The sequence below is a fragment of the Mirounga angustirostris genome, unplaced genomic scaffold, assembly GCF_029215605.1.
Source record: "Mirounga angustirostris isolate CCGP_5_RB_7025 unplaced genomic scaffold, mMirAng1.0.hap1 SCAF_2, whole genome shotgun sequence".
NCBI lineage: Eukaryota > Metazoa > Chordata > Mammalia > Carnivora > Phocidae > Mirounga > Mirounga angustirostris.
This window is the reverse complement of record NW_026991710.1, coordinates 58,016,426-58,041,765: the sequence shown is the minus strand read 5'-3', so window position 1 is coordinate 58,041,765 and position 25,340 is coordinate 58,016,426. Positions and strand designations below refer to the sequence as shown.

The following is a 25,340-nucleotide window of genomic DNA, read 5'->3' as shown; positions in this document are numbered from 1 at the left end:
CCTCACACCTCAGTAAGACAGATCAACTCTGCCTGATACTTTCTTTAAAGCCAAGGGTGGTTACTCTGCCAAGGCATGGGCCAGGGACTTGACATTCTCCAGGAGCAATCTCCCCCAGTGACTGTCAGAGTTGGTGGATGAGTTCTTGAGCTCCTTTACTCGTCAGGTGAGACATTTTTCTTTTACACTGTTTTCTCATAGGACTCCACCCTGGGCACCCACGTGGGATTCACTTTTATTTGCCGCTTCCTCTTTCTTGTCTCACTTCACCCACTTTCCTCTTGGTGTTTTGGGGATTACCTCTCAAATAAATTGCTTGCATTAAAAATTCTTGTTTCAGAGTCTGCTTTTGGGGGAGCCAAAGTGAGGCAGGGTGTCAGTGGCTATCTTTCATGATTTGTTGATTTGTGTTTTCCAGCTTTACTGAGATACAATGGACACATAATTGTGTAAGTTTTAGGTGTATAAAGTGTTCATTCGGTACACATATATAGTGTGTCTTTCATCTTTTCAGAGCAGTGAACATCAAGATAGAGATTATGGGAGATTTGATGTGAATGGGAAAGGATGGGATTTACTGGGGCAACTGAGAAGATGAGTGTCCATTTACTTTAATTACAAACATCTTAGTAAATATTAAGTGCCAGACACTGGTCTAAATCCCACTAGCATAAAAGATGGGTGCTGTCCTGGACAGATTCACACTCTTCTAGGAAAGACAATCCTAGCAATTCATCATTAAATTCCAAGATGATCCAAGACTTAGAAAGCTGAAAACAAAGTGCTAGGGGAGTACAGAAGAGAGAGAAGCTCAGAAGGCTGACGGAGATGTACTTCACATTCACAAAAGGAGTCTATTTTTGCTAAAGGATGAGTAGGACTTTGGTGGACTCAAGTTGGGAAGTGCCTTTGAGGCAGGAAGAGCAACCTGCACCAGCATAAAGTTTGAAGTTGCATGGAGTGTTTGCGTGGACAGTTGGAGAAAAGCTCATTGTGGGGTGGAGAAAAGGCAGGAGACCAGGGTGAGAGAATGTGAAAGGTCTGATTATGAAAAGTCTTGTCTCCTTCAACTGTAGAACAGATGACAGGAGAGGGAAGGGCTTCATGCATCAGAAAATGCAAGTGCGATGCCTTGTCCCAGCACTTCCTTTTCTGCATGTCTCTAGTGCAAGAAGAAAAGAGAGAGAAGAGACTCAGGAGAGAGGCTGTGTATTTTCAGTTACATTCATTACTGATTATCACATGCCAGACACTATGCTAGTGTGTCCTTTCCAAACCTTATCCCATTTCATCCTCATGGTAAGCCTGTGAGGTAGGACTATTAAGCTGTTTTGCTGGGGAAGACACTGAGGCTTGGAAGAGGTCCAGAAAATTGTAAGATTTGGCATCATGACTACCCGATTCAAAAGCCCTTAAACACTGTACCGTACTACTTCTCTCTTGGAAGAAGCAAATGTAGAGTGGGCAGAAGCTGCTGAGGTCACCTTTCCAAGATTGGGGTGACAGCTAACTGAAGGCAGAGGCCCACTTGCTGAGTTCTGCTCATCTGGAGCCCCAAAAGTCAGAAGACACCAGAAGGAGTAGCCATCATGTTGAAAGGCATTTGTTTTGTTATTTACTTTGGCGAAGTCTCCAGAAAATATTTTGGATTTGGAGTATTTGTTTTTTCATTGGATTCATCCTTAACAACTGCTAAAAGCATCCAACAGACGACAAGAGAATAAAAAAATCACTTCAGCCACCAACAGTGGCAATGCCAGTGCCACAGAGCAAGTGACTGTTGGCTTTGGTTAACCATTTCCTGCACTTGCCCTCATACAGCACTGTCATAATTCTGTAACACCTCAGAGTTGGTCTTTTCTTTTGCAAAAGTAAACAAAATTGTGGCTTTTCTGCTATGCTCCCAGCATTTTTGAACTACGTAATTTTTGTGAACTTTAACATTTGTCTTAAGAACACAGTTACTTGAATGAAAATGTTTGTCATTAACCTGTCATTTAACACTTGAGAAAGTTGGGCCTAATTGGTGTGACTTAAAGTTTTTTCTACAAAGGGAATTCTGAAATCTAGATAGATGAGACATATAAGATGGATCCTATGTTTTCGTAAATAAATAATGGAAACCAGACATATAAATGGTTTTGAAAATTTTAAGCACTGTGCATTCTCTTGCTATGCTAGAATAGAAGAGGGAAGGAGTACGGAGACAATCTAGAAAAGGTCAAAGTACTAAAGTACTTTTTTTTTTTAAAATAGGCTCCATGCCTAGCATGGAGCACAACACAGGGCTTGATCTCAGGACCCTGAGATCAAGACCTGAGCTGAAATCAAGAGTCGGACACTTAACCAATTGAGCCTCCCAGGTGCCCCCCAAAAGCCAAAGCATCTTTTAAACATGTGACTGAAGCATTAATGAAAAAGCTCTAAATTTCAGAATAATCAATTATTAATCTTCTTCTAGATTAACAATCTTATTTTTAACAGAAGTCTCACAGTGGGGGCACCTGGAGTGGCTCAGTCAGTTAAACGTCTGCCTTCAGCTCAGGTCATGATCTCAGGGTCCTGGGATCCAGCCCCGCATTGGGCTCCCTGCTCACTGGGGAGTCTGCTTCTCCACCTGCCCCTCCCCCCCCATGCTCTCTCTCTGAAATAAGTAAAATCTTAAAAAAAAAAAAAAAAAAAGGATTCTTACAGTGGTCAGTGCAATGTAAAACTATTTTTTTTTCAAATAAAACATTATTTGAAACATCCCATTTCTGTAATGGATGTTAAAACACCCACATCATCCAATTCCCTAAAAACTGCCACCCACAGTTATAAGACCATAGCATATGGGGACTGGACATTTTGAGCAGTGATTGTTTCGGGCAACAATCTTATAAAAAGGATTTAAGTCATTTTTCCATCAGCTACTTGACCCCTGTCTCTCTGTTAGAACCGGAACAATGTTTACTCTGTATCAGACTCCCAGTGGTCTTTGAGAATCAACCTGAAAATGTTAACTGGTGATGCTTGATGGCTATTCCTCTTTAGACTGAAGAGGGGAAAATCTAATGCATTCATCTAAAAACTTTATTTGCTATGGGAATTTGCTTTGGCTAATGCAATGTTTAAGACCTGCTGGTTCACTCAAAGGTCAAGGAACATTTATGTAAGGAATCTTCAATAACATTCTTTCAGCTTGGCGAGCAGAGAATACCCTGATGCCAGTTTTCCCCTCTTTTGAGTATTAAATTTGTGTGTGCCTTCATTTAAATTCCCACTGAATAGTGAAATTGTTTTCAAAATAGACAGATAACATCATGTAAAGTTAGAGCATTTGTTTTACTTTCATTTCCTTTTCAGTGATTTTTTTTTTTTTGGTTTATCAAAAGCACTGTTTTTGAAACATTGATCATAACCAAAGCCTGCATTATGAAAACATCTTTTACCAAACAAGTCAGTTTGCATTAAAATGCTCCCTAAGAGGATGTTTACCTGCATTTCCCAAAGTATGTTCTGCAAACTTCTAATTCTAAACCCTGGTTATTAGGATGGTAACAGTTGTCCTTCAATGAAAATATTCCTTCTGTGATTAAATAAGTTTGAGTGACTCTAGGAACAGGGTGACACAGCTTGCTTTCTTCCACTTCCAATTTGAAACTACTTGACTCCCCTGAGCCAGGTATCTGTTGAGCCTGTGGGCCTTGGGGTGTGGGTGAGGCTTTAGGCACTGTCAGCTCCTTTTGGTGAGAATTGGTACAGGGCTTGCCTGGATTACAGAGCACCTTGTAAGCACGTGGCAAGCACAGGGCACTTAATCCTCAGAAAATCTTGGGGGAACATCCACCTCAGTTTCAGGTGAGTGTGCTAAGTCTCCCCTTCCCTAAGTGTCCACAGACCAAGAGAGAGCTGAAAGGCTAATTTGCATCTTCCCTGCCATTCAGAGTGGGAGATGACAGGGAAATTCTGCAGGACTGGTAACCTATTTTTCATCACATGCCCCAGGTCCTGAGAATGCTTTGCCTATCACTGCCCATGGGTCTCACTGCCTTTTATGCTTTCTCAACAATAAAATCCAAGTCCCAAAGATGCTACAAAGAAAGATAGCAGCCTAGCTGAGAGCCATCCAAGAGAGAAGGAACAAGTGGATCTATCAGAACAAATGCCACAGAAGTACAGAAATAGAAGCACTGGGGAGGAGATTCCGGTTCAAGATGGTGGTGTAGGAGGCTACCCGGCTCCCGACCTCCCATGGACAAACCCAGCCTGCAGCTACATATGGAACAAATTCTTCTGGGGGAAAAAAACAAAAAAACCTAAAAATTATCTGAGCAACTCCTGTGCATCTGGTGAGTGAGAGAAGTCCCACCTCAAAGCAGGTAGGAGAAGCTAGGACACAATCTTGCCATAAGCCCTGTCCCCAGTGCAGTGACCCACAATTGGGAGGGAACTCCAAACCCTGAGTTTCCTCCTGAGGAGGAGGGGTTGAAACCCACACTGGGCACCACAACTTTTAAGACCTGAGAAACAAGCCCCAAAACATCTAGCTTTGAAAAATACCAGGGCTTATGTCCATGGGACCCACAGGCTGTGAGGTTCTGAGAAACAGCTTCTGAAGGGTTTGACCACTTGGACTTACCTGCCTTGGGGCTCAGTGCAGAGGCAGCCGATAGAGAGGTACCCAGACTTTGTGTTCATGAGGCTCATTTGCTAATTTTAAGGCCTTGGTCTGAGGGGCAAGCATCTAATTCATTACACATCTAGGGGCCTGCTGGCTGGTGGGTACCGTCTTCACCCTCTTCCTCTGCCTCCCTCTAGCCAGCAGGCACTATCTTTTTTTCTTTTTTTACTCTTTTTATTTATTTTTTTCCCCTGCAGTCACCATCTGTATGCTTCCCTTGTGTCTCATTATGGCTGGCAGGTGCCGCCTTCTTCTTCTTCTTCTTTCCCCTTTCTCCCCAGCAGGCAACATTTATATGTTCTCTCTCTGCCTCATTCCAGCCAGTGGGCGCCATCTTGGTGCTCTCCCTCTGCCTTACTCCAGAGCATCAGTATTTTCTGGAAGGGAGCTTTTACACGTGTCTGGTGCGCCTGGTTTTATAGGTGCCAACCAGGGGACACCCCTTGATCACCTGGCTCTGGAGGCCAGGCGTGCTTATGATCCTGAGTCCCATGGGACTGTACAGATCAGAGAGACAGTTCTTGGCAGGCTACCACTCCTGGGTCACTGCACAGACAGCAAACAGAGACACACTCCAGTCTTTCTGTCAGAGAGGCCTGCTTGCTTGTGCTGGTCCTGGAGCTTTGGTCTGAGGGGCAGGAGTCTGGTTTAGCACACAACTAGAGGCCAGCAGAGGTGCTCTCAGGGAATGGAGACTGATGAACATCATCCTCGAACTCTTCCTCTGCCCGTATCTCCCCCAAACAAGATATGCTTATCTGGTGCCCTGATTTTTGCAGCTTGCCACCAGGGGACATCTGTACATTGCCTGACTCTGGTGGCCAGTGGGGCTTACGCTTGCAGTCCCACAGTACTGTATATATTTGCATACTTTAAAAGCTGCTGCCTGAGGGTCTGGCTTGTAATCAGCTAGATGGAAATTATGATGGAAAAGATAAAATATTGGAGGGTAAATCCAGGAAACTGAACATATGGGTAGTAGGTATTCAGAAGCGGAAAAGAAAACAGATGGAGGAGACACTGTCAAATTCTAGGGGAACGTTTTTCAAGGCTGAGCTGTCTGGAGTCAGCAGATTTAAAGCACTCACAGGGTTCCAGGCTGAACTGTTAAGAAAACCCAATTATTTTCTGGTAAAAACTTCTTACAGTCTTCCAGGAAGAAAGATTAAATTATCCACTGAGAAAAAAGAATCATAACACCACTAAAATACCATCTGTAAACAAAAGAAACTAAAAGACAATTGAATAACATCAGAGAAAAAGAATAATACCTCAAGAATGCTATATCCAGCCAAGATATTATTCACCTGAATAAAGACATTCAAGGATAGGTGACAAAATAGAGTCATCCAAATAACCTCTCTGAGAAAAATACTTGAGATAGTCTAACTGAGATATAAATGAACTCAAATTAAGAACGCAAGCCAGAAGAAAGATGAAGAGGACAGGAATAAATGATGAACAATGAGCCTTGCCATATGAACAGATTCACTCATTCAGTTGACAGGTATTTACTGTGTGCCTAATACGTGCCAACATAATTGTTGACAAGGGGGATACTGCAGTGAATAAGATAAACAAGAATTAAATCTTAATGGGTGAATATAATCTATCTGAGAATAAATAACATAATGTTTAATTAAAGATGGCTGAAACACAGGGAATACATTGTAATGGGTTTTAAAATAAATACTAAAATATGCCCACAAAGCCTAAGAGAAGGGGGTGGGGAAGAATGAATGCATTATGAAATCCTCATGGGGGAGAGGGAAATGACAGGTGTTGGGGACTGGGAGGGTGAAATTAAAAATAAAGAACTTTTTCTACTGGGGAAGAGTGACAAAGCAGTTGTTTTAATTGCAGATATCAACTGTGGTTGGCTAGAATCTAAAGATGACTTTAGACATCTCTTGCCCTAATCTCTTATACTGAACATCGTGTGTGTGATTCTGTTATCTTACATGGCAAAGACATTTTGCAGATGTAATTAAGGTTGCTAATTAGTTGGTTCTGAGTTAATCAAAAGAGAGATCATCAAGGTAGACCTAATGTAATCACGTGAGCACTTTTTTTTTTTTTTTTAGGGAGGGAGGGACAGAAGGAGAGGGAGAGAGGATGCTAAGCAGATTCCATGCACAGAGCAGAGCCCAATGTGGGGCTCAATCCCACAACCCTGAGATCATGACCCCAACCAAAATCAAGAGTCAGACTGAGCCACCCAGGCCCCCCAAATCACAAGAGCACTTTAAAAGCAGAGTTTTCTCCACCTGATGGCAAAAGAGGAAGTCAGATAGATTGAAAGCTCAGGAAGGATTTGATGCACCATTGATGGCTTTGAAGATGGGAGGGGCCACATGCAAGAACTGAAGGGTGGTTTCAACCTGCTGAGGATGACCTTTGGCCAACAGCCAGGAGGTAAATGAGGACCTCAGTCCTGCACAGGCAAGAACTCGATTCTACCAACAATGTGAAAGGGCCTGGATGCAGGTTCTCCTCAGACCTTCCAGATAAGATCCCACCATGGCCCTCACCTTGACGTCTGCCTGTGAAACTCCAAGCAGAGATTCCAGGTATCCAGACTTCTGACATATAGAACTGCAAGCTAATAAATGGATATTGTCTTACACTGCTGAGTTTGTGGTAATTTGTAATGCAGCAATACAAAACTAATATGTCAGCTTGTGAAAATATTAACTGATACTTGACCTTTCTTACATCGTCTTGATGCTTTTGACTAATCACAATTTTATAACAAACTTAATTTAATAACAGTTAAATAGTTTATAATAATTTGATAACGAATATCTAAGCTGAAATAAATAATAAAGTAATGTATTTGGAAGCCCTTTATAGACCATAGAGTGGCCTATAGTCTCTAGAGGCATATATAGAACTTTAGGAAATGCATACAGAGCATTATTCTTGAGTTTGTTGGCTGTTTTCCCTCAGCATGACACTTAGTAACATTAAGTGTGTTAACTCAAATGGAAAGTGGCCTTTAAGTTAATACGAAGTGTTTTCATGCAAACCTATAATTAACACAGAAAAATGTTAAATGCCTTTTACAGAGATTTGCCTGGTTAATAGATTTTTCTCATGCTTTATTACTGTTGTCTTTTATATTTAAGTATATATTTTATTTAAATTTTCATCCTGTCATTCTCTTATCATCTTCAGCTTTGTTTTCACTGTAATGGTTTATAGCCTCCTCAATTTTTACAAATGCAAATTAACCTTATTATTATTTCTCTCTGGAATCTGGAGTATAGTATTTCTTAAATAACTAATATACAATTTCTGGGTTTACCTAATCTCATGGCTCCTTAATTCAAAGACCTTCCAAAGTTATCCAAAGCTCAAGAGGTAGTGTGAAATGGCAGAAAGAATACTGTACTATATTAGAAGCTGGAGAACTGAGTTCAGTCTTCAGACTTCCATTAGCTAGTATTGCCATCTTTGGCAAATGTCTTCTCTTCTCTCTCAGGCTCTACCTTTTAACATTTGCAATTCAGATCTCCATTTCTTTCTTTCTTTCTTTTTAAGTAGGCTCCATGCCCAACGTGGGCCTTGAACTTACGACCTCGAGATCAAGAGCCTCATACTCTACCCACTAAGCCAGCCAGACACCCCTTCACATTTCCAATTCAAAGGAGTGACTTCCACACTGTAGAACCTGAGGCCCTTCTTGGAGGTCCCCACGTTTGCTCTAGAAATCAGTCAGGAGCCCGGGGGGGGGTGGGGAAGGGCTTGTGAACGTCTGCTCCTGTTTTAGTTGGTAAAGTTCTTTTATGCACTTCATGTAGTGGCTTCTGTATCACATTTCATTTTGAGAAATAGCTGTATAGCTTTTCAAAAATGAACACCAGAGTATTAGATGATTTCTAAGATTTATCCTGGTTTAAATACAAGTTCCCTCCTCCACCTGCATTTTCTTTTCTGAATTCAGTAACTGAATAGATTCAGATAGCAAGGAGTATACATTATAGTATATATCAGTCATACCCCTAGAAACAGAACCAACAGGGTGTGTTCATCTTGAGGCATTGGCTCACCTGATCACAGAGGCTTTATGCATCCAAAATCATCAGAGTAGGCCAGGAGGCTACAGACTGCACTTTGAGCCAAGGAAAGAGCTGTACTTTGAGTCCAGGCTGTTGACAGAATTCCCTCTTGTCTGGGACAGGATGGTGCTGGTGAGGGTTTCTGTCTTTGTGCTCTTAAGACCTTCAGATGATTGGATGAGGCCCAATCCAAAGGGTAATCTGCTTTACCTGAAGTCCACCCATTTAAGTGTCCACCTCATCCAAAAAACTCCTTCACGGAAGAAACATCCAGGAGAATGTGTGACCAATTTCTAGGCACTGTGGCCTAGCCAAGTTGACACATACAACTAACCAACACATACTATGAAGGGAAGAAATAGGACATTATAGCTATATAATTACTCTCTTGCCAATGAAGAGGAGAATATACACTAATAAAAGATAAAATAATGCATTTTATTTTGTGGAAGATGACAGAATTAGAAAAATCAAAGTTCCACTTGGAGAAGTAAAGCATGCTATTTTGGGCAGCTAAAATGACTGTGGATTTTTAAGTTAAATTGCTTGGACAAAAATTTCTCCTCTTTGAGTAAATGTTGGGCATAGTGTTATAAAGAAATAGCTCCTCCTAAATGATACCTATTTCTTTCAGTAAAGAACTGTCTCTGTGTTCCTTAGACATCATGGATTCATGATGTCCCAGTCTTTACTTCATCTCTATTTCTAAGTCTCTGCTTCCTATATCTGCTTACTCTTTCCCTTTGTCATTCCTCCCATCTTTGTTCATTTGTTGCTACTGTCTTCAGCAACTTTTCAGTAAATCAGGGCATTCTGAAGAAATAAATGGACATGCTCTTATAGATTGTTCTATGTAAAGAATGTATGTATCTTTTTAATATTTGTTTATTGGTAATTGTCTTTGAGGCAAAACAAAGGGGCAAGGCACATTCATCTTACAGAACAACAGAGAAATGGAGCATTTGTTCAAATTTAGTGATAAACATAATGAATTTATTATTCAAAAGGTTCCCTTTTCTCTGAGGGCCAAATGAAATTTACATAATTTAGCAATGTATATCATAGAATAAAAATAGGTTGTGTAGTACTGTAGCTCCCCTTGAAATAGGTTTTCCCCCACAGAATGACATTTTATTGCTATTTTTTTAAAGATTTTATTTATTTATTTGACAGAGAGAGACACAGCGAGAGAGGGAACACAAGCAGGGGGACTGGGAGAGGGAGAAGCAGGCTTCCCGTGGAGCAAGGAGCCCGATGTGGGGCTTGATCCCAGGAGTCTGGGATCATGATTTTGGATGCATAAAGCCTCTGCAATCAGGTGAGCCAATTCCTCAAAATGAACACATCCTGTTGGTTCTGTTTCTAGGGGTATGACTGATATATAGATCATGACCAAAGGCAGACCCTTAACTGACTGAGCCACCCAGGCACTCCATTTTGTTGCTAATTTAATTATTCTCTTCTCTGTACCTTAAGAGTTCTAGTGCTATCCGGATGTTAAATATGCCTTAAAGAAGTGTTTCATTATGGCAGGACGTAGTTGCTTATAATGACACCATAAAGCCAAATTCCCAAAGCAGCAACAAGGAAGTTTCTTAGGCCCTCCTAACAACTCATTCGTATTCTTTCAACATGATTCCTTGCTTATATGCTGCTTCCTTGTGTTGGGCCAAGGTTATAACTGATTTATCTATTTTGCAGCCTCAGGTAGAGACTGATATTTTATCTCTAAAAAAAAAGATGATGAATGAGACTTTCAGCATTTTTTAAAGACCGAAAAGATTGGACATAAAACTCTGGAATAGAGAGTACAACTTTTTCATGCTTCCAAAGTAAGTAAATGCAAGGAAAAATACTTGGTCAGATTGAGTTGTGAAGACAACAGTCTGATGAGCAAGAGTGATATTCCAACTGTCAGGAAGTGGCCAAGGAGCCAACTCAAAACATCACCAGCTTTTAAGAAAGACACCATCACCTGTTAACTATATTGATTTGAGGTTCCTTTGGAGATGAAAATGGTATACTCACAGTTATCTTTGAGATTGTTCTAGAAAAAAAAAAAAGAATTTACCCATTGCCAGAGGTTCAAGGAAAGAGGAGCCGATCTTCAACTTGGCCACTACTGATGGGAGCTGAGCAGCTGTTTTTACTTTAGAAAAGGCATGTTCTTTCCAACACACCATAATCCTTCAATATTATACCCAGTTTGTTTCACTCAATTACATGACTTGTTCATCTCTTATAAGCATTAAGTTATAGAGAGTTTGGAAAGTAAGAAATTTACTGAAGATTCAGAATCAAAAAAAGATCATTCTTTTACCTACTGAATTTGTCATGTGTCTCCTCAAGTTGTTTTTTCTATGCTACTTTGTTCACCATTTAATTGCTTAAAGCATGGGATAAATTGTTATTCCTGAGAATATCATCATTATCCAAATAAGAAACTCCCAGAAGATTACTCTGGAGCAAGTTTTCAAAATTTTTTAGTCCAGTGATGACTGCAACAAAGTAAATATAGATCATCTACTTTTTCTAACCTTACTCATCCTTTTCTCCTAAACTACCCTTACCTGAATCAAGGAAATAAATATTGTTTCTTATTTTAGTAAGATTTTATTCAATATCACATAGAAATTTTAGCTTGGAAGCCAGGACATAAACTTTTAGGCTACATATGGCCACTTTTTATTGGGACCTGGTCTCAGTTAATGCCCTATAACTTGACTACTAGGTTAGAATGAAAGCAATTTGCGAACAAAAATGCCACATATTCAGGTACTTCTTAAATAAATGTTCTTTAGAAAATAGGTACAAAACATGGGGCACCTGGGTGACACAGTCGGTTAAGCATCTGACTCTTGGTTTCAGCTCAGGTCATGATCTCAGGGTTGTGGGGTTGAGCCTCGCATTAGGCTCTGGGCTCTGTGTGGAGTCTGCTTAAGACTCTTTTTCCCTCTCCCTCTGCTCTCCCACCCTCCCAAATAAATCTTAAAAAAAAGAAAAGAAAATAGGTACAAATCATTTTATATTCTTTGCTTGGTAAGCTTGATGCAGTCCCAGCTCTGTGTCCTTTTAGAAGCTTTGGCTGCCTCATTACAAGAACAGTTTGCTCAAAGCACACATCCATCAGTACAGAGGCAGGAATAACGCTACTGAATTCCTTCTAATCCAATGGCTCAGATCAAGCCTTAGCATTCCCCATAGGGGTGCAGCTATAGTCTGAATTTTATAGAGTAATTGCTTGCCTTAGAGTTGAAGCTTAAACTAACTGGCACATCCATAATTCCATATCATCTCTGCTGAATTATTTTAAAGTAAATTACTAATATCTTAACACCTTTCCAGATTTCTAGTGATGATGATTACCTGTTGAGGGAGTAGATATCATATGATCTGTCTCCTAGTCCAAAGCAGGAGTTGCACTTAAAATATCCATGTGTACAGGTATCTGTCATATCCTTAAACTTCTGTGGGCATTATGGAGGAAGTAGAGACTTTATTAGTGGGTTGGTGGTTATTATACTTTAATTCTTTTGCTGAAACTCAATTTGAGAGGAAAAACATGCCAGTTTTCCAAACTTAAAAAGTAATGATTAATAAAGGACCATGACTTACATTACATAGAATATATGGATATGTGGTCATAATGAAAATGAATGTAGGGGTAAAAAAACCTCTTTGCTTGCAGCAGCTCAATTGACTGGCTTTGAGATTTGTTCTTTTATCTTTTTTTTTTTTTTTATTTTACTTAACATTTTATTATGAAAATTTTTTAAAATATAGAAAACGTCAAAGAATTTTGCAGTGATCCCCCACATAGTCACCACTTGGATTCTACAATTAACACCTTAGTGTACTGGATTTATCACACTTCTATCCATCCAGCTAATCCCCTACCCATCCATCAATCCATTTTATTTTTTGATGCATTTCAAGGAAGTTGCAGACATCAGTATACTTCCTCTCAAGTACTTCAGAATGCATAACATTAACTAGAGCTGTGAAAATCTTTTTTTTTAATTTATTTTTATTTTTTTATTTATTTTATTTATTTTATTCTTATGTTAATCCCCATACATTACATCATTAGTTTTAGATGAAGTGTTCCATGATTCATTGTTTGCACATAACACCCAGTGCTCCATGCAGAATGTGCCCTCCTCAATACCCACCACCAGGCTAACCCCTCCTCCCACCCCCCTCCCCTCTAGAACCCTGTTTGTTTTTCAGAGTCCATCGTCTCTCATGGTTCGTCTACCCCTCCGATTTCCCCCCGCTTCATTCTTCCCCTCCCGCTACCTTCTTCTTCTTCTTTTTTTTTCTTAACATATATTGCATTATTTGTTTCAGAGGTACAGAGCTGAGATTCAACAGTCTTGCACAATTCACAGTGCTTACCAGAGCACATACCCTCCCCAGTGTCTATCATCCAGTCACCCCATCCCTCCCACCCCACCCCCCACTCCAACAACACTCAGTTTGTTTCCTGTGATTAAGAATTCCTCATATCAGTGAGATCATATGATACATGTCTTTCTCTGTTTGACTTATTTCACTCAACATAATACCCTCCAGTTCCATCCACGTCGTTGCAAATGGCAAGATCTCATTCCTTTTGATGGCTGCATAATATTCCATTGTGTATATATACCACATCTTCTTTATCCATTTATCTGTCGATGGACATCTTGGCTCTTTCCACAGTTTGGCTATTGTGGACATTGCTGCTATAAACATCAGGGTGCACGTACCCCTTCGGATCCCTACTTTTGTATCTTTGGGGTAAATACCCAGTAGTGCAATTGCTGGATCATATGGTAGCTCTATTTTCAACTTTTTGAGGAACCTCCATACAGTTTTCCAGAGTGGCTGCACCAGCTTGCATTCCCACCAACAGTGTAGGAGGGTTCCCCTTTCTCCGCATCCCTGCCAACATCTGTCGTTTCCTGACTTGTTAATTTTAGCCATTCTGACTGGTGTGAGGTGGTATCTCTTTGAGGTTTTGATTTGGATTTCCCTGATGCTGAGCAATATTGAGCACTTTTTCATGTGTCTGTTGGCCATTTGGATGTCTTCTTTGGAAAAATGTCTGTTCATGTCTTCTGCCCATTTCTTGATTGGATTCTTTGTTCTTTGGGTGTTGAGTTTGATGAGTTCTTTATAGATTTTGGATACTAGCCCTTTATCTGATATGTCATTTGCAAATATCTTCTCCCATTCTGTCGGTTGTCTTTTGGTTTTGTTGACTGTTTCCTTTGCTTTGCAAAAGCTTTTTATCTTGATGAAGTCCCGATAGTTCATTTTTGCCCTTGCTTCCCTTGCCTTTGGCGATGTTTCTAGGAAGAAGTTGCTTCGGCTGAGGTCAAAGAGGTTGCTGCCTGTGTTCTCCTTTAGGATGTTGATGGACTCCTGTCTCACATTGAGGTCTTTCAACCATTTGGAATCTATTTTTGTGTGTGGTGTAAGGAAATGGTCCAGTTTCATTCTTCTGCATGTGGCTATCCAATTTTCCCAACACCATTTGTTGAAGAGACTGTCTTTGTTCCATTGGATATTCTTTCCTGCTTTGTCAAAGATTAGTTGACCATAGAGTTGAGGGTCCATTTCTGGGCTCTCTATTCTGTTCCATTGATCTATGTGTCTGTTTTTGTGCCAGTACCATGCTGTCTTGATGATGACAGCTTTGTAATAGAGCTTGAAGTCCGGAATTGTGATGCCCCCGGCTTTGCTTTTCTTTTTCAACATTCCTCTGGCTATGCAGGGTCTTTTCTGGTTCCATACAAATTTTAGGATTATTTGTTCCATTTCTTTGAAAAAAGTGGATGGTATTTTGATGGGGATCGCATTGAATGTGTAGATTGCTCTAGGTAGCATTGACATCTTCACAATATTTGTTCTTCCAATCCATGAGCATGGAACGTTTTTCCATTTCTTTGTGTCTTCCTCAATTTCTTTCATGAGTATTTTATAGTTTTCTGAGTACAGATCCTTTGTCTCTTTGGTTAGATTTATTCCTAGGTATCTTATGGTTTTGGGTGCAATTGTAAATGGGATCGACTCCTTCATTTCTCTTTCTGCTGTCTTGTTGTTGGTGTATAGGAATGCCACTGACTTCTGTGCACTGATTTTATATCCTGCCACTTGACTGAATTCCTGTATGAGTTCTAGCAGTTTTGGGGTGGAGTCTTTTGGGTTTTCCACATAAAGTATCATATCATCTGCAAAGAGTGAGAGTTTGACTTCTTCTTTGCCAATTTGGATGCCTTTGATTTCTTTTTGTTGTCTGACTGCTGTGGCTAGGACTTCCAATACTATGTTGAATAGCAGTGGTGATAGTGGACATCCGTGCCGCGTTCCCGACCTTAGGGGGAAAGCTCTCAGTTTTTCCCCATTGAGAATGATATTCGCTGTAGGTTTTTCATAGATGGCTTTATGATATTGAGGTATGTACCCTTGATCCCTATACTCTGAAGAGTTTTGATCAAGAAAGGATGCTGTACTTTGTCAAAATCTTTTTCTGCATCTATTGAGAGGATCATATGATTCTTGTTCTTTCTTTTATTAATGTATTGTATCACATTGATTGATTTGCGGATGTTGAACTAACCTTGCAGCCCAGGGATAAATCCCACTTGGTCGTGGTGAATAATCCTTTTAATGTACTGTTGGATCCTATTGGCTAGTATTTTGGTGAGAATTTTTGCATCCATGTTCATCAGGGATATTGGTCTGTAATTCTCCTTTTTGATGGGGTCTTTGTCTGGTTTTGGGATCAAGGTAATGCTGGCCTCATAAAATGAGTTTGGACGTTTTCCTTCCGTTTCTATTTTTTGGAACAGTTTCAGAAGAATAGGTATTAATTCTTCTTGAAATGTTTGGTAGAATTCCCCTGGGAAGCCATCTGGCCCTGGGCTTTTGTTTTTTGGGAGATTTTTGATGACTGCTTCAATTTCCTTAGTGGTTATAGGTCTGTTCAGGTTTTCTATTTCATCCTGGTTCAGTTTTGGTAGTTGATACATCTCTAGGAATGCATCCATCTCTTCCAGGTTATCTAATTTGCTGGCATAGAGTTGCTCATAATATGTTCTTATAATTGTTTGTATTTCTTTGGTGTTGGTTCTGATCTCTCCTCTTTCATTCATGATTTTGTTGATTTGGGTCATTTCTCTTCTCTTTTTGATACGTCTGGCCAGGGGTTTATCAATCTTGTTAATTCTTTCAAAGAACCAGCTCCTAGTTTCGTTGATCTGTTCTACTGTTCTTTTAGTTTCTATTTCATTGATTTCTGCTCTGATCTTTATTATTTCTCTTCTCCTGCTGGGTTTAGGCTTTATTTGCTGTTCTTTCTCCAGCTCCTTTAGGTGTAGGGTTAGGTTGTGTACTTGAGACCTTTCTTGTGTCTTGAGAAAGGCTTGTATTACTATATACTTTCCTCTTAGGACTGCCTTTGCTGCATCCCAAAGATTTTGAACAGTTGTGTTTTCATTTTCATTGGTTTCCATGTATTTTTTTAATTCTTCTTTAATTTCCTGGTTGACCCATTCATTCTTCAGTAGGATGCTCTTTAGCCTCCATGTATTTGAGTTCTTTCCGACTTTCCTCTTGTGATTGAGTTTTAGTTTCAAAGCATTGTGGCCTGAAAATAGGCAGGGAATGATCCCAATCTTTTGGTACCGGTTGAGACCTGATTTATGACCTAGGATGTGATCTATTCTGGAGAATGTTCCATGGGCACTAGAGAAGATTGTGTATTCCGTCGCTTTGGGGTGGAATGTTCTGAATATGTCTGTGAAGTCCATTTGGTCCAGTGTGTCATTTAAAGTCTTTATTTCCTTGTTGATCTTTTGCTTAGACGATCTGTCCATTTCAGTGAGGGGGATGTTAAAGTCCCCCACTATTATTGTATTGTTGTCGATGTGTTTCTTTGCTTTTGTTATTAATTGCCTTATATAATTGGCTGCTCCCATGTTAGGGGCATAGATATTTACAATTGTTAGATCTTCTTGTTGGATAGATCCTTTAAGTATGATATAGTGTCCTTCCTCATCTCTTATTACAGTCTTTGGTTTAAAATCTAATTTGTCTGATATAAGGATTGGCACCCCAGCTTTCTTTTGGTGTCCATTAGCATGGTAAATGGTTTTCCACCCCCTCACTTTCAATCTGGGGGTGTCTTTGGTTCTAAAATGAGTCTCTTGCAGACAGCATATCGATGGGTCTTGTTTTTTAATCCAGTCTGATAGCCTGTGTCTTTTGATTGGGGCATTTAGCCCATTTACATTCAGGGTAACTATTGAAAGATAGGAATTTAGTGCCATTGTATTGCCTGTAAGGTGACTGTTACCGTATATTGTCTGTGTTCCTTTCTGGTCTATGTTGCTTTTAGGCTCTCTCTTTGCTTAGAGGACCCCTTTCAAGATTTCCTGTAGGGCTGGTTTTGTGTTTGCAAATTCCTTTAGTTTTTGTTTGTCCTGGAAGCTTTTTATCTCTCCTTCAATTTTCAATGACAGCCTAGCTGGATAGAGTATTCTTGGCTGCATATTTTTCTCATTTAGTGCTCTGAATATATCCTGCCAGTCCTTTCTGGCCTGCCAGGTCTCTGTGGATAGGTCTGTTGCCAATCTAATGTTTCTACCATTGCAGGTTACATATCTCTTCTCCCGAGCTGCTTTCAGGATTTTCTCTTTGTCTATGAGACTCGTAAGTTTTACTATTAGATGTCGGGGTGTTGACCTATTTTTATTGATTTTGAGAGGGGTTCTCTGTGCTTCCTGGATTTTCATGCCTGTTCCTTTCCCCAAATTAGGGAAGTTCTCTGCTATAATTTGCTCCATTATACCTTCTGCCCCTCTCTCTCTTTCTTCTTCTTCTGGGATCCCAATTATTCTAATGTTGTTTCGTCTTATGGTATCACTTATCTCTCGAATTCTGCCCTCGTGATCCAGTAGTTGTTTATCTCTCTTTTTCTCAGCTTCTTTATTTTCCATCATTTCATCTTCTATATTACTGATTCTCTCTTCTGCCTCATTTATTCTAGCACTTAGTGCCCCCATTTTTGATTGCACCTCATTAATAGCCTTTTTGATTTCTACTTGGTTGGATTTTAGCTCTTTTACTTCTCCAGAAAGGGTTTCTCTAATAACTTCCATATTTTTTTCAAGCCCAGCTAGTATCTTTAAAGTGATGATTCTGAACTCTAGATCTGACATCGTAGTAATGTCCGTATTGAGTAGGTCCCTGGCAGTCGGTACTACCTCTTGTTCTTTTTGTTGAGGTGATTTTTTCCATCTTGTCATTTTGTGCAGAGGAGAATAAATTAATGAGAGAACAAAATGCTAGCAGAGTAACCACATCCCCAGAAAATATACTCTAAACAAATCAGAAAAGACCTGAAGCAGTGGGATAAGAAAGGGAAAGAGAGAAAAAAGAAAAAGATAAAAACAAAAACAAACAAAACAAAACAACAACAACAACAACAACAAAAAAACCAGAATGTGATCAAATATGATCAGGCTGGCATATAGATCAGTGGCACACACTAGATTTGGGGTGTATTTTGGTCTTTTGGAAGAAAGTGCCTCCCAAAATTTTAAAGAAAGAAAAACTTATATATGTACAAAAATAAGGGTTGATATGATGAAGGGATGGAATATGACTGTAAAAATGGAAAGTATAAAAAATTTTATAAAAGGAATTGATAAGAAGTTGTTTGAAAAAAGAAAGAAGAGGATTTAAAAAAAGAAAAAAGAAAAAGAAAAAAAAAGGGAGAGGATGTGATCAGGCAGGGTAATAGAAAACACCATATACTAGAGATTTAGGGTATATTTCAATCTGTTAGAAGAAACTATCTCAAAATTTTAAAGAGAGAACAACTTATATATATAAGCCAAAAATATGGGTAACTACTATGAAGGGATAGAATATGACTCTAAAAATGAAAAATAAATTTTTTTTTTTTAAAAAGGGATTGATAAGATGTTGGTTGAAAAAGGGAAAAAGAAAAATTCAAAAAGAAATAAAAAGACAAAAAGACAGTTAAAAAAAATTAACTTTAAAAGACTAAAGAATCATGGTAAAAAAGCCGTGAATTCTATGTGCAGTAGTCCCCTAGCGCTGGAGTTCTGCCGTTCTCATTGATCTCTAAACTTGGTCTTGCCTGGCTGTGCTCGCTGATCTTCTGGGGAGGGGCCTGTTGCCGTGGTTTCCAAATGTCTCTGCCGGAGGCGGAATTGCCCCGCCCTTGCCCCCTCCCGGCTAAGTAATCTGCTCGGGTTTGCTCTCCGGGGCTTTTGTTCCCTGCGAGCTTTCCGTACAGCTTTGGAGGCGGAGAGTGAAAATGGCGGCCTCCCAATCTCCGCCCCAGAGGAGCCGAGAACTTGGGGCCCCGCTCCTCAGTGAGCCCCCAGAGAAAAGCCGTCAGTCACTCCCGTCTCCCCGGTCTCCGGCTGCACTCCGTGCTCGCCCGGCCTGTGACCGCGCGCCTCTGTCTCTGGCACCCGACCCCGGGTGGAGTCTCCAAACCCAGCAGATCCCTGCGGTGCACTCCCGCGCGGCTCCTCCCGGGGGAGGAAGGTGAGTCTCCCCGGATCCGCCGCTTGTTGGGTCCCTGCTGGAGGAGCAGGGCCCGACTGTGCCGCGGATCACGGTCAATGGCCACCCCGAGCTGAGAGCCCGCGCCTGGGCTCCGCCTCTGCAGCCGGCTTCCCTGCTCCGATACCTGGGAGCTCTGCCACACTCAGGCACCCCCAGTCTTTCTGTGACCCCGAGGGTCCTGAGACCACACTGTCCCGGAGGGTTCCACCCCCCGCTTAGCCACCAGAGTGACGTCCCTCAGTGGAGCAGACTTTTAAAAGTTCCGATTTTGTGCTCCGCGGCTCAATCACTTGCCAGAAGCGGCCGACGGAGGCCCTTCCCCCGCCGTCTATCCTCCCAAATATCGGCTCGGATTCACTTCTCCGCACGTCCTACCTTCCAGAAAGTGGTCGCTTTTCTGTTCAGAGAGTTGTTGCTCTTCTTTTCTTCGATCTCCTGTTGGGTTTGTAGGTGTTCAGAATGGTTTGATCCCTATCCAGCTGAATTCCTGAGAGGAGACGAAATCCAGGTCTCCTACTCCTCCGCCATCTTGCTCCGCCCTCTTTGAGATTTGTTCTTAATAGGCAAAACCCTATAAAAATCTAAGAAATACTGTGTTAATCAGTGCAACATTATAAAAGCACAGTCTTTCTCTTGAGTTAGTAATTATCAAGAATTGGAAGTTCCATTTATAGCTATATATATATAGCTTAGAGCCATTAAAAAGTCAACTTTATTACTGAGAGTCCTATAGGAAAACTAAATTCGTTGTTAAGGCTCTTAAACTCTCTAGCTCCCAATCTCTTTTCCCTCCACTGAAACAATTGTTTTTATAGCATGATTTTAGATAACTAAGGTTTCTTAGGAACATAAGGATCACATTATAACAGAATAGATGGTATTTAATGCAACACTAATAGTATATATGGGACTAGTAAGAGACAGGTGGGAGGATTTGTGAATATCTGAGCCATTTCCTTTAACCCTGTGATTCTGTTTCACATGCAGGCTTTTAGCTTATTAAGCATTCATTCTTTTGATGTTTAAAAACAGAATGATGATTTTTCTTTGTTTAAAATTTATATCAAACAAGTACTTGAGCTTACTCTTCTCTGTGGACATAAATTGTTACATTCTGTGTATGTGTGTACTTACTGTACCCAATATACATATAGTTCTACATGTACTGATTCTGAAGGCTCTTTTCTTCTCTCAGAAGTTCTCCCTGCACATACTCAAATTGTATCCATCTTAGGGATTCTTTTCTTTACCTACTCATGCAGCAACACTCCTGAAAGGGTTGAAAGATAAATGTGATTGGGAACATGCATAAAAATACAGTTGGCAAAGGAGCAGGGGAAAAAAGAGACACAGAAAGAAATTCTGTGTCAGGGAAAGGGATATTTTATGTGAAGAAACTACAGAAGGCAATAAGATGCTGGGTAGTATTTCTCCATCGTTCGAAGGAATGTCATAAAATGTGTTAATCATTAAAGGAGCCAAATGCTTTTAGATACCTCATTCATGTGTTATCTTTAAATAAATCTGAAGCTGGTGCTTGTGCTGCTAGTGATTTTCTGTCTACAATGAGGAGAAACAAGTTACTATTCTTAATTATATGATAGTGAAACCCTTAGTCAGTAGGGCACATTGCCTTCATTTGAGAACTGTTTTATTGTTTTTATTACAGGGATGTTAACAGCACATTTTGTCAGTTTTGAAAGTTTTCCAGTTAAAGGTTTAATGATGGGTGGGGTGAGGGTGAGGGGTAAAAGGGCCAAAATAGAATAGGTCTCAAAATTCTCTTTCTAGTGCTACCCAGAAAGTACTCTGTATTTTGAATTCTCTACCTCTAGACAGAGAATCAGGGGAAATGAGGTATGTATTTTTAAAAATATTCATTAACTGAATAGGAAAAAAATTAATAGGGTATCAGTTATTTTTATTTTTTCAAATATGAAGATGCAGAGTCCCAACTTTTAGAGAGAACTCTCAGTTCTCAATTAAGCCCAATCAATGCCTATTCATTGCTTATATTTTAAATTTTGATACTCTCCTAAGTATGCCCTTTTATATAATCATAATGTTATTCAAATGTATATCCTGAAAACTTCTAGCACATAAACACAATTGGCAGTCATTTGTGAAATTTTTAAGCGTTCCATTAAAGAGCAGGGGACAAGACTGTGAGCTCAGAGAATGAGTACTGTCTGCATCATCTTCCTTGCTGTATTCCTAGCACCTGGGATGGTGCCTGGTGTGTAGATAGCAGGAGTTTAATACTTGTTTTAGTTTGAATAACTGGAAAAGAAGATCACGTAAATGCTGTGATTGACATACACAATGCATTATCTCATTTTTTCCTCAAACCCCTCAAGTAGATACCATTTTTATATGTTTTATTAATGACCCTAATAACTTAATGACTGGTGAGTGAGTGTGGCTTGTGAAAGGTCACAGAACATAACAAGTGGTAGAGCTGAAATTTGAAGGCAAATTCTTTAACCTTCTGCTGCAATAATGTGCCTTTGCCACAGAGTTCTGAATACCTAAACTGTTTTAGAAGGAAAGGAGAAGTTCAAGATTTGCAGCCAGAGTGCTCTTGAGACCCAGTGGTTTTGCTGTCCCAGCGCAGTGATTGTTGCCTAGAATGTACCCGAAAGATTTTAAACGGATATAGGAGTGCTCTGAGTTTTTGCTTTGGGCAGGAGACTTTTTTTTTTAATACAAATATTTCCAAATGGGAGAGAAGAAAAAAAATCTTAGAAATCTTTATTCTTTCGTGAAAAGCCTTTTGAATACATGGGAAGAAAAATCTCAGCAACGTGAGGCAGGGGCTCAAATGGGGATGCCGATGACTGTTGATAGGTCACAATTACACCATTTATTCTAATAATGACACCAACTTATTTTCTTTTAATTTTCTACTCAATTTTCTGTTCTAAGTTTAGATTTTTGTAACATTAAACTGTTTCTGAAGCAGTTTCTAAGGAAACCTCTCAGGCGAGGCACTTAAATCAGTAATTAGAAAGTCGTTATGTGTAAATTAAGTGAAACAGGCTGCGTGCCTAGAGGAACAGATGGGAAGGGGCAGTTGCAGAGATTTCAGCTAGAGTGGCCTGCGTGTTTTATTCCTTTTCTGACAGCACCCTGGAAAACAAACTTTCCAAGGTCCCCAAGGATGTTCAAGGTCAAAATGTATGAACAATTTTTTAGTTATCAAAACTATCTCTGCCCGCCTCCCCCCTCCACACCCCCTGCAGTGCTCTTGCAGCCCCACCTTGTCCCCAGAACTTTGTACCATCCCTGATCCCTCTCTCTGCCACCCTCCTGCACATGTGCGATTTCAGCAGTCAGAAGGGGCTGCAGTGTCCCAGGCTTGGATCCTCTCCAAGTACTCCAGCTTTCTGGGATTACTTTACCTGTCAGATTTAACTGAAATTGATGCAACTCCCTTGCTGTAATCTTGCATCACATGTTGGTGGAAACTCAAGACTGGTCCTGATATTTTGGGCAAAACCATCTTCTTTTTTGTTTTTTTTTTAAGTGCCAGGGTTGGGAGGTATGGAGTACGGTTTCCCTGACTTCCTCTCTGGCTCTGAATGCCGAGCACTGCTCTGTGGAACCCTGTCTGCTCTGCATTTTGCTCCTCTCCACTCCATCCTTTGCTGACTGTCCCCAGATCAAAAATTCATCCTATTCTATTATTCAGAGCAATTCCACTTTCTTCAACCATGACTGCAAACTTAAGCCCAGACCTACATTTGCATACTCAAAAGAGTCAAAAAGCTTGCTAAAACAGAGCCTCTGTGCTCTGTTAGCAGCATGAAGTACCCTCAGAGGCTTTGCAAGGAGAGATTTTCCTTCATCTTAGGCCAGCTCACGTTCTTGGGTATGGCCTCTGGAAGGTAGAAGGCTACCTACCTTTGTTAATGCAGTATGCTTATCCCCCAGGTTTCTTTTTTCCAGGCAGAGGGACATTCATTTAAGTAACACATTTGGCCTCTCCTTGTCCCTTTGTCCTGTCCTTTGGCGAATCTGGGACAAGAGACTGGGCACGTGCAGCCCATAGCCTTCCTGCTCCTGAGTCTTGGTGTTTGCCTGCCTGGAGGGAGTGCACATTCTGCACCATGCTTCCGGAACGTGAATTTTAAGGGGCAGGTTCTCCCCCCTCACTTTTTTTTGTTTTTTTACTCTGCTCACCTAAGGCATGTTCTCACATAGCTCCCAAAGTAATTTTTAAAGGGAACATTCTGATCTCAGTTTATTTGACTTTTACATGTCACTCTCTCAGTTATTTTCAAACCTATGTGGAGAAAGGAGGGACTATTTGTTGGTTCCCTCAAAACCCATCTGGCTTATTTTTTTTTAAGATTTATTTATTTACTTTAGAGAGCGAGCGAGCACAGTGGAGGGAAGGGCAGAGAGAGAATTCCCAGCAGATTCTGTGCTGAGTGAGGAGCACTCAGCCCCCCAACATGGGGCCCGATCCCACAATCCTGAGATCAACACTGCAGCTGAGATCAAGAGTTGGGCGCTTAACCGACTGAGCCATCCAGACAACCCAAACTCCATCTGTTTTAAATAGCACATTGCCCCTCACCACTAATGTCATGTTTCCCTTTTAACCAATATCCGAAATCCCTAAAGCCTGACCCTGGTATCCATCAGTCTCAGAAGACAATATAACTTCCTACTTTACAAGAAAAATTAAGCCAGCTGCCTCTTCCTTTGCCTCGAATCATGAACCTCCTTCCTGTCTTTCCTCTAGTCTTCAGAGAAGGTGTTTCACCCTGAGAGTAACCACTTTACATCACTTTTTTTTTTTTTTAGAGCAAGAGAGAGAGAGAAAGAGAGAGGGTGGGGCAGAGGGAGAGAGAGAGAGATTCTTTTTTAAGATTTTTTTTAATTTATTTGACAGAGAGAGCGAGCGAGCACAAGCCGGAGCAGGGAGCAGCAGAGGGAGAAGCAGGCTCCCTGCTGAGCAAGGACCCGACGTGGGACTCCATCCCAGGACTCTGGGATAATGACCTGAGCCCAAGGCAGACGCTTAACTGACTGAGCCACCCAGGCGCCAAGAGAGAGATCTTAAGCAGGCTGCATGCCCAGGGTGGAGCCAGATGCAGGACTTGATCTCATGACCCAGAGATCATGACCTGAGCTGAAATCAAGAGTCAGACACTTAACTGACTGAGCCACACAGGCACCCTCCATTGAATTCTTAGTTACAAAATCCAATGAATCTTTTTCATTTATCATTCACTTTTCCTCGCTGCATCATTTAAAAGGTTAACCAATTCCTTGAAATTCTTTCTTGGATTTCATGGCACTACTCTATAGTGCAGCCTCTGGAATCTACGAGACCGAGTTTTGTGTTCTGCCTCTGCTACTTACTCACTGTGAGGCTTTGCACAGGATTCTCAACCTTGCAAAACCCCAGTTTCACCATTTGTACGATAAAGGTAGTAACAGTATCCTCCTCACAGGGCAGGTGTGAGTAAAATAGAGAACAATACGTGCTAAGCTCTTTACCCTCGTTCGGGGCACTAAAGTCTTCAGACCCAAGCTTCCCTGCAATGACTCGCCCAGTACAGTTTGCGATTCTGTGTCCAGAAATTCCAGGCATTGTTCCTTCTCATCTTCTTGAACTCTCACAATACTCAATAATTTTGACCCCTCTATCTTTATGTCACTTGCTTCTCTTGGCTTCCTGGACACCATACTCTCTTTTTTCACTTAGCTCTCTGCCCCTCCTCCACTTTCAGTCACCTTTTCCGGCTCATCCTTTTTTTATTTTGTATTTAAGTGGCTGGAGTTTCTTGAAAGCCTCTTCTCATGTTTTATTCTTTCCCTGGGTGATTTCATCCATGCCCACAGATTCAGTTCTTATCTATCCATTGATGACTCCCAGATTCATTTTTCTAGCTCGGGCTGTCCTCTGAGCTACACAGTCACCTATCCACCTATGTGTGGTCACAGGCGCCCACAAACTCTGTGTGCCTCAAACGAAACTCCAGGTGTTCCCTTTCCTCACCAAACCCCGA

General features: G+C 40.7%; 1 long non-coding RNA gene across 1 annotated transcript in view; it reads left to right on the top strand.

Annotated features, from left to right (window-relative positions):
* The first annotated feature begins 8,173 nt into the window (after positions 1 to 8,173).
* Positions 8,174 to 25,340, top strand: part of LOC123848514 (uncharacterized) — a 65,967-nt gene continuing 48,800 nt past the window's right edge. Inside the window, exon 1 of the long non-coding RNA XR_008506592.2 lies at positions 8,174 to 10,556. This is a non-coding gene — a long non-coding RNA (uncharacterized LOC123848514). The remainder of the gene's footprint in view (positions 10,557 to 25,340) is intronic.